This window comes from Octodon degus, unplaced genomic scaffold (genome assembly GCF_000260255.1).
Source record: "Octodon degus isolate 3935 unplaced genomic scaffold, OctDeg1.0 scaffold00002, whole genome shotgun sequence".
NCBI lineage: Eukaryota > Metazoa > Chordata > Mammalia > Rodentia > Octodontidae > Octodon > Octodon degus.
The window spans coordinates 19,779,375-19,787,754 of NW_004524578.1; the positions used below are offsets into that span (position 1 = coordinate 19,779,375).

Sequence of the window (8,380 nt, forward strand, 5' to 3'; positions counted from 1 at the left end):
CGATCCGAGCGCCGCCGTGCGCCCCGGTACCGGGCACTGGGCCCGGCCAGGGATCCCCAAGGCCTCACGCGCCCCTAGCCCCCAGTGCGGCTTTTTAGGCCCCGTGGAGACGCGAACTCGGAGTCCTCGGGAGGTGCGGGGCAGGCCCTGGGAGCGGGGCCTGCAGGACTCGGTCGCCCCCCCACCCAGGGTCCCGAGATGGCGACCCTGGGCTCTGCGCTGCAAAGTGAATCTCCTGGCTTACTGTAAGGAGTCACATTTTTACTTGCTTCTGTTTAGACAGGTGAATTTATAAACTGGAGTAACCCACCTTTTAATTTTTTGTACCAATTTTCCCCCCAACATTAGTGGGGTGCGGGGTACACAGGTCCTTTGACATCTCTCCTCCCCATGTACATGATTTAATCCTAGTAATTTCTCCAAACTGACATTATTATTCCCGTTTTACAGATGAGGAAACTGAGGCCCCTATTTTAAATACTCTGCCCTGAGCCCCACAGCTAGCAGGCCCTGGAACCTGGGAGATGGGTTTGGGCAGAGGGGGAACCCAACCAACCCTACACCCACTGAAGCTTCTCCTTTCCTGGGTCCCTGCCCTAGAAAACGTCTGTGCTACTTGGCTGAGGTCAGCACTGCTTGAGCTGAGAAAGAAAAGTGGGAAAATGTGGCCAAGGGCCTCCTGGCTGTGTTAATTCAAGGCTGCAGCCTTAGGGGCTCATCGCTTGCACTCCCTGGGAGGCACCTGGCTGCAGTCCTCCTTCCCCTGGTTGCCGGGAATGGCACACAGAAAGGCCACTGAGAACCACGTGGGAGCCGGACACCCTCGGAGTGGTTCCATGAGCTAACTCTGTATCCTCACCACAAACCCCAAGTGGACACAGGACGGATATTTTCATGAGTTGCCCATTGTGCAGCCCCTTTTACCTTAATAGAGGCCAACACAGTCCAGAAAGGTTAAATGCCATTCCCCAGGTAACTCAGGTTATCTGGAAAGTCAGCTAGGCAGCTTGGGGTCAAATCTCCAGGGTACTACTTTGAATCTGATTTTTTTTTTTTCTTTTCTTTTTTTGGCAGAACCGAGGATTGAACTTGGATCCTTGCATTTGCCAGTCAAGCGCTCAACCTACTGAGCCATCTCCCCAGCCCCTAGGGTACTACTTTGTATTGCACCACCTTACTCTCTCAAAGCCTCAATTTTACTCCTCTGGAAAATGGAAATAATATTTAAGTAGTGAGATCAGGCAGTATATTGGGGCACCCTCTTGGACCCTGTGGAAACTGGAAACCTGGAGAACATGGAGCTCTCAAAGTTGGGAGACAAGTCGGTAAGCCTAGTTGGCCTCCTTCCAGATTGGGGACTCCCCTTTACAAGAAACCAAGCTCAGTGGCCATCTTGGGGTAGTCCCTGCCAGTGCCAACCACCATTGGGGGAACAATACTCCAGTATTGAGCCTGAGGCAGGAAGTGAGTCACGGTTCTTCCTCAGACTAAGAGCAAGAGAACCCCATTGAGGGGAAGCAGGGACAGGGCTGGCCCCGTCTGGCCCAGGCGTCTCACTTGTCCCCTGACCTAGAAAAAAGGTCAATCCCGGAAGAAAGCAGTGCTAGCTGCCCAGGACCCCACCCATCCCATCCCCGGGTCTGGCTCCAGGGCCGCTGCTGGGAGGGGTGGGGGGCAAGTGGGGACTCAAGCCTGCCACCCAGGCCCTAGAGACGCCACTTTTACTCCCGCCAGCTGGCTGCTCCATAGTGCCTTGCTGTAAAGGCAGAAGCCATCAGGCTGCTCAGAGGGAACTTCACCCAGACAGAGACCCTCCACTTGGTCCCGCTCACAAATGGAGTGTCACGTAACACTGTACTGTGCATCCAGGTGTGAGGCACAAACCTAAAAATCCCAGTACTCTGGAGGCTGAGGCAGGAGGATTGCTAATTCAAAGCTAGCTTCAGAAATTAAAGACAAGACTCTCTCTCTTCTCTCTCTCTCTCTCTCTCTCTCTCTCTCTCTCTCTCTCTCTCTCTCTAAAAACTTGGATGTTGCAACAGTTCTACTAAGAATTTCAATGCCACCATCTGAGACCCCTCCAAGGGAGAATCCCATCTAGGCAGGAAGGCCTTCTTTATCTCTAGGAAAAGTCCTGTGGGCAGGTATTGTTTTCTTTATCGCTCCCAGCCCACTGATCTGAGGCCTGAGGGAGCTGAGTTTGTGACTTAGGAGCCGTAGGTCCTCTGCGGTGGAGTGTTATCAGTCTTACACAGCAGTTAGGGATTTTTGTGCCTCGGGGAACCTGAAGCCAGGCCTGATGGGTATTGTGTGGGGGCAGGGAAGGGCTGTAAGGGCCACTCCTTGCTTGGCTGTGGAGCTCATCCTAAAGGCTCCTTAGTTACCACAGGCAACCTTAGTCCTAAAGCCACCCAGTCCCACCTTTCCCGTGGGGTCCTCAGGCGTCCTCACCTCAAGTCTCTTCCCCACCTTGGGTACCTGGAACAAAGGCTTCAACAGCAGTTGCCACACCTGGCTTTAATCAAAACGTACACAACGTCCACGCCTGCAGAGAAGGGTGCACACAATCTGTGACTGGTGCTTTTTTGAAAGAATGAATCTTGAAAGCCCTTTGTTTTCTTCTTTTTCTGCTTACCTGCATTTCCAGAACATCTACAAAAACTCCCACAACACAACAGCGAAGCTTTCAGGTCCTGCAGAGGTGTACAGAGCACATCCCCAGCTTGCCTGGCAGCCCCAGGACCCCTGGATCCATGCTGACCGAGGCTGCTCCCCTGCCCCCACTGGCTGCTGGAGTCACCGTCACGCTCTGGCCCAACACAAGGCAGGTCCCTTCCAGTTCTGGCTCAACGACTTTGGGAAAGCCTCCTTTATATGACGGGCACTGTGTCTGTGGGTGGGGGGAGGAGCTAGCTGCTAAAAGTGATTTGTTGGTGACATAATGGATTGTGTTGGGACCAGTTCCCAATGTGGCCAGCCCTTCTCATTTTCCTGCGTACTGGGTGGGGGTGTACTGGCCATAGCCCCTGACCCTGGCCCCAGTCACTTCTTGCTTGAATGGCTTCCTTTCGCCAGCTCTGTGTCTTCTACCTTAGCTGTGGACAGCCACAGCTGTCACAATCAGGCACTCAATAAATGCTTTGGGTGGAGTCTCATCTGTCTTTCAGGAGTACCTGCTGAATCCGACCTTCCCAAGGGCTTGTCCACAGGAAGCTGAGCCTGCCTCGTGTAGAGTTGGAAGGAGCCACCTGAGACTCCCAGAATCTTCTGAACATGTAATCTCTGTGACCTGCATCTCCAACAAGTCTGCTGCTCTTTCTGTCCTCAAAACAAAAACATGCTAGGCGTGGTGGCGCACATCTGTAATCCCAGCACTCTGGAGGCTGAGGCAGGAGAATCCTTATGAATTTGAGACCAGCCTGGGCTACAAAGTGAGTTCAAGGCCAGCCTGAACTGCATAACGAGACCCTGTTACAAAAAGACCAAAAAAAAAAAAAAAAAAACCAGAAAAGATTGCCACCAATGTAATTTCTTGTTGAGTTCTCCAGTAGTCATCCAGAACAGTTTCTCAACCTTGCTATGGCTGACATCTTGGAACATTTTGACCCCATTGTAGGAACTGTGCTGTGCATTGTAGGACATTCAGCCCCTTTCCTGGTCCCTAAACTAGATACCAAGAGCACCCCCACTCCCATGATAACAAGGCAAAGGTCTCTGATGGTTCCACGTCACTCCCCGTTGAGAACCACTGATCCGTAGTGACAAATGGAAATGTCACAGGGTGATGTGCCAGAGTTGAAGGAAGGTAGAAGTCTGTGGCTGGAAACAGCTCGGAGTCCGCGCGAAAGCCCCAGAAGGCCGCCTATGGCCATAAGACAGTGGGCCACAGGGTGTTCAGGCCAGTGATCACACGCATCCACACAACATCTGTGGGCAGCAATTTCAAGATGTCAGAGATCGGTCTTAACCAAGGATCGTGCTGTTTTCACTGCTAGGAGCTGGGGAAGTGGGGGAGACACTTTTGAATTAAGTAGTATTTAGACAGCAGGTTGGTGGTTGATGGCAGAGAGAAGACCGGGCGGGGGGGGCCGAGGAGCTTGGGCTGGTGGATGTGCTGTTCCTCATTTGTCGTGGGCACGCATCAAAACAAATCAAGGTGTGTGCGCTTTAAATGCGTGTGGTTTATAGTATGTCAATTATACTTCAATAAAGCTGCTTTAAAATCTATTTAACGGTTTAAAGTTTCGTTGCTTGAAGGGCATTGTTTTGAAAGTTCATTTGAATGGAGTAGCCACTTTCTCTGTCTCTTGCTTCTTTTTTTTTTTTGGTTTTCTGAGACAAGGTCTCTCCGTAGTTCAGGCTGGCCTTGAGTTCATGGTGATCTTCCTGCCTCAGCCTTGCAAGTGCTAGGATCACAGGCAGGCCCCACCATGCCCCGTTTTTGTTTTTTTGTTTGTTTGTTTGTTTGTTTGTTTGTTTTCCATTTCCTGATTGTCCTACACAAAAGAGAGATCATGGTACTTGATGTGGTGGCACACACTGGTAATCCCAGCTACTCAGCAGGCTGAAGCAGGAGAAGGGAAAGTCAGAGACCGTGATTCTAAGAAAATAAAGGGAAGCCGGGGCTGTAGCCCAGGGGTGAGCACTTGCCTAGCATGTGCAAGGCCCTGGGTTCCCCCCCTACACACACACACACACACACACACACACACACACACACACTGCAAAAGAAGCAAAGGGTAGAAAGAAAAATGGAAGGTGGGGAAGGAAAAAACAAACAGACAAAAAAACAGGTGCAAGGTTGACCCTAGAGGAGACGAAGACAGAACAGTGTCCCTGAGTGCAGCCAGCCTGTCCTCCACTCAGCAAAGCAGGAGAGAGTCTTTATGTTGGGTGATGCTATCAAACCAGCGTGTCTGGAACGGTATCATTAGTGCTGGCTGCCAGGAAAGGAACCAATGAGTCTGGAAATTACAGGCTCCTTCACTCACTGTAATCCTTAAAACAAACAAGCGCTGGGGAAAAAGTCAGTAAATACCTGGAAGAGGGTGGTGCGCTCCTCCGGGGCTGGGGACCTGAGTGTGCTTCCTGGAGCTGTGCCCTGTGCCGCCTGCTCATCAAGGGTTCCTCCTGCCCGAGGGGCTGTGCTTGGCAGGGAAAGATGCCCAGGATGCCCAGCAGGGAGGGCTGTGTGTGCTGAGCAGCAGCGCGGGGCCCTCACTGGGGTACAGATGTTTTGGGGTGATGGAGACTGCCAGGGTTCTGGGGAGCTCCCAGAGAGGCGGGGAGCAAGCTGGGGTATGATGGGAGTGAGCACAGATAGGCGGAAATTCAAACCTCTGTTTGGGGGAGGTGGGGGGTGCACCGGGTGCTCCCATCATTCTCATTCATGTCTCGGACACTGATTGAGCACTGACCGGATGCAGCACCTCTTCCTGTGCCCAGTTGTGGAGGGAGACCGGCAGCACATGCACCTTTGTAAGGGTGATGTGGGGTCTCCAGAGGGAGGGGAAGGGCCATGGGAAGAAGTGAGGTTCCTGTGGAAGTGATGGTCCGCACCTGTAACCCTGGCACTCTGGGAGGCTGAGCAGGAGGATTGTAAGTCTGATCCCCATCAGTCAAGAAGAGTCTGTGTCAAAATAGAATAACTTAGCTGGGCGTAGTGGCACACGACTGTAATCCCAGCACTCAGGAGGCTGAGAGAGGAGGATCATCGAGTTCAAGACCAGTCTGGGCTATAAGGTGAGCTCAAGGCCAGCCTGAACTGCATAGTGAGACCCTGTCTCAAAAAGACAACAAAACTAAAGAGGCCTCTGTCCACCCTGGGAAGGGACACGGGGTATGAGTTGGACCCCAGAGGCCACCCCCAACGTCACTCATCAGAGCTGGGACCATACCACCAGAAGTCACAATGTGGGCTCTGAGCAGACCGGAAGGACCATGGGATATACCTGCCTTCCTGGGAAGAGAGGGTCTCCACAGGACAGAAGCTGGGGGCAGCAGGCCTGGGGTTGCCTCTCCCTCTACCACACCCCCTGCAGGCATCTTTAGGAGACTGGATGGACCACTCTTTGGCTCTTTGACTCATCCCTGAGCACCCATTGGCTCATCACCAGCCACATGGGGCTGAACTTTTTATGGCAATTGCCTCACTTCTTGCTCCCTACAGCCCTTGGGGCAGGCACACTGCACTCTCACACCCACTTCCCAGATGGGAAGACTGACTCTTGCTCCAACCCTGTCAAGAACAGGAAGCCTCAGGAATGGAACAAGGGAGCCTGGGTGGAAACCCCCATGCCTCAACCTCTCTGCTGTCTCCCTCTCCACGAGGGCTGAGCAGGGCTGAATCAGACGTGGATCACTCAGGCATCCAGAGTGGGAGGCTTGCTGTGACTCACACTTGGCTTTTTCTTGGCCAAGGCTTGCTCACCTGGTTCTTAGAGTAGCATATGATGGTGGATTCTCTGTAACAACTGTACCAGTGATTCACTGCACTGCCCACCCTCCACACCTAACAGTAGGTTGTACAATGTGCTGGTGGCCAGGCCAGCCTTGGGTTCAAATTCAGCACCCAAGCGGTAGCACGCGCTGGTAAGGCCAGCCACTCTGGACACTGAGGCAGCAGGACCACAGGCTCAAGGCTAGCCTAGAACATTTAGTGAATGCCTCTCTCAGAAAATAAAAAGGCTATAGGAGGGCCTGGTGGTACACATCAGTCATTGCAGCACTCAGGAAGCTGAGGCATGAAGATTGCCACATATCTGAGTATCTGAGGCCAGCCTGGGCTACACAGGGAGTTCGAGGTCAGTCTGAACGACATACATAGTGAGACCCTGTCAAAACAGATTTAAAAATAAAGGCTGAAAAAAAACAAAACAAAAAAAGAAGAATAGCAATAACAAAAAGCTGCAGCTGGCCAGCCAAATAGCTTAGCGCAGAGGCCATGGGTGCAAATCCTGGGCCCTTCCCAGGGCTGGCCCCACCCCCAGGGCACACAGAGACAGCAATTGAGACTGGGTGTGGTGGTACCTGTAATCCCAGTTCTTGGGAGGCTGTAAACAGGTGGATCACTACGAGTCCAATCTAGTAGTGAGACCCTGAACACCCTGTAGACCCTTCCCTAAAATACAAAAAAAAAAATCTGCAGCTAAAAATCAAATTCAGTTCTGAGGTGCTCTGGAAGAGCCCTGGGAAGATTACTTAACCTCTCAGGGGCCTCATGTAAACATCAGGCTGCGATCCTGGGGTGGTGACTAGGTTAGGCTCCTTCTCTCCGCAGGCCTGGGAGACAGCTCTGACCCTTCGACCTGGGCCCACACCTGGCTCTCTGGGTGAACTCCGCCTCACCGTGGCTAACTTCCTGGGCAGGAGGCCACCTGGCCCCACGCATGGCCAGTCCACACTCAGGCAGCTTTGGTGTGGCCCAGTGCCTAGCTGCTCATTTTGCAAGCTGCCTGTTCTTTGGCTCCTTGCCCCAAGGTTGGAGGTGAGGCAACAAACAGTTCTCTGAGGCAGAACTTTTATCTTGTTCCCTGTCAGGACACGTGGACAATCCAGGGCAAGGCGACCTCTCTGGCTATGGCCAAGCTGAGCTGGGGTACCTGCTTGGGGTGAAGAAGGGGTTATAGAGCCCATCTCAAGAGCATAGGTGGTCACACGGGAGACAGTGGCTCCCAGGCCTCCTTCCCTGTGTCTGCTAAGCTCCTGCCTGCCCTGGGGCCACCCAGGGCCCATCTTCTGGGAAGGGACCCTGTCCAGTTCACCTCTGGGGAGACTGCTCTCCCCACCTTCATGGGAGAGAGATGGTTGCAGCCCTGCCCACCCCTAAGCCACTACAAATTATCTATCTGTCTGTCTGTCTGTCTATCTATCTATCTGGTACAGGGTCTCACTTCACAGCTCAGACTCATAATAGTGATCCTCTTGTTTCAGCCTCCCAGCACTGGGATTGCAGGTGTTTGCCACCACACCTAGTTTCAGTTGCCTACAGGGTGTGCCTGGGGTCAGGTGGCCAGCACAGTTTGTGGTACTGGGGATCAACTTGGGTCCTTGTGCTTGCCAGACAGGTGCTTAGACCACCGAGCTATCTCCCTAGCCCCATGAATTAATTAATATTTTGATGTGTTATAAATGCTCCTTTAAAAAAAAAAAAAAAACAAAAAACAAAAAACACTCCTTCTTGGGGCTGGGGGGATGGCTCAGTGGATTAAGCATTTCCTTGGCAAGAGCAAGGGTCTGAGTTCCATCCCTGGTTCTGCCAAAAAACAAAACATTCCTTCTTGTACCAATCCACCAATGCATGATAAATAGATAATATATGATTTGTAGGTCAAAGTAATACGGAAAAAGTAAGCACAAAGCAATCTTTAAACTTTTTTTT

General features: G+C 52.2%; 1 protein-coding gene across 3 annotated transcripts in view; it reads right to left on the reverse strand.

Annotated features, from left to right (window-relative positions):
• Furin (furin, paired basic amino acid cleaving enzyme) overlaps window positions 1-2,728 on the reverse strand; it is a 14,422-nt gene extending 11,694 nt beyond the window's left edge. Inside the window, exons 1-2 of one of the 3 annotated variants that reach the window (XM_023710575.1) lie at window positions 2,636-2,728; window positions 2,452-2,545 (exon numbers count right to left, since the gene is read on the reverse strand). The gene's annotated coding sequence lies outside the window, so the exon portion shown is untranslated. Of the gene's footprint in view, window positions 1-2,421; window positions 2,546-2,635 lie in introns of all 3 variants that reach the window. The other 2 variants (XM_023710579.1, XM_004623316.2) reach the window with 2 other exon arrangements.
• Window positions 2,729-8,380: the final 5,652 nt, after the last annotated feature.